Raw genomic sequence first — 1,449 nt, forward strand, 5'->3', positions numbered from 1 at the left:
GGACTCAGGAGGCTGAGGTGGGAGACTTGCTTGAACCCAGGAGGCAGAGGTTGCAGAAAGCCGAGATGGTGCCACTGCACTCCAGCATGGGTGTCAGAGCAAGACTCTGTCTCAAAAATAAATGAGTAAATAAAAAGATAAAGTCATTAGGGTGAGCCCTAATCACATTGGTCTCCTTTTCTAAGAAAAGGAGAAGAAACACAGAGACAGACACACAAAGGGAAGACAACAGGAAGAGAGATACACAGGAGAACACTGTACAACAACACAGGCAGCGACTCAAGTGATGCATCTACAAGCCAATAAGTGCCAAGCATTGCTGGGAGCACCAGGAGCTCAGAGAAAGGCATGGAATAGATTCGCCCCTACAGCCTTCAGAGGGATCATGGTTCTGCTGTCACCTTGATTTTGGACCTCTGACCTTCAGAACTGTGATAGTATAAATTTATTTCACTTTAAATAAGTGAGTTGGCCGGGTGCAGTGGCTAGCTGGGACTACAGGTGTGCTCCACCATGCCCAGCTAATTTTTTGTATTTTATAGAGATGGGTTTTCACCATGTTGTTGAAATGTAGAGATGGGGTTTCACCATGTTGTCCATTCTGGTCTCGAGCTCCTGACCTCAAGGAATCTGCCCACCTCAGCCTCCCAAAGTGCTGGAATTACAGGTGTACGCCACCACACCTGGGCCAAGTTATGTTTAAAAACTGACCTCCAGATGCTCGGAGAGACTGATTTGAATAATACAACTGTGGCCAGCTCTGTGTGAATTACTCTTTCTCTATTGCAATTCTCCTGTCTTGATAAATTGACTCTGTCTAGGCAGCTAGCAAGGTGAACCCATTGGGTTGTTATATCCTGGGCTCTAGTGATCCTCCCACCTCAGTCTCTCAAGTAGCTGGGATCACAGGCCCACACCAGCACACCTGGTTAATTTTTGTGTTTTTAAATTGCTGGTAGAGACAGGGTTTCACCATGTTGCACAGGCTGGTCTCACACTCCTGGGCTCCAATGATCTGCCCTCCTTGGCCACCCAAAGTGCTCGGATTATAGGCATGAGCCACCTCACCTGGCCTTAATAAAATATCGTAATTTCTCTAGACCAAGCATTTGTACAAGATATGGTCCCTTAGGAGAAGAAATATTGTCTGGTTGGTAAAATAGTTACTCCAAGGTACAAGTATGCCAAACAAATTAGGCTATTTGTGGCTGAGAGCAGTGGCTTACACCGGTAATCTCAGCACTTTGGGAGGTCAAAGTGGGCGGATCACTTGAGGTCAGGAGTTTGAGACCAGCCTGTCCAACATGATGAATCCCCGTCTCTACTAAAATTAGCCAGGCATGGCAATCGCCTGTAATCCCGCCTGTAATCCCAGGCTGAGGCAGGAGAATTGCTTGAACCCAGGAGGCAAAGGTTGAAGTCAGCTCAGATCGCGCCACTGCACTCCAG

The sequence above is a fragment of the Mandrillus leucophaeus genome, unplaced genomic scaffold (genome assembly GCF_000951045.1).
Source record: "Mandrillus leucophaeus isolate KB7577 unplaced genomic scaffold, Mleu.le_1.0 Scaffold828, whole genome shotgun sequence".
Taxonomy (NCBI): domain Eukaryota; kingdom Metazoa; phylum Chordata; class Mammalia; order Primates; family Cercopithecidae; genus Mandrillus; species Mandrillus leucophaeus.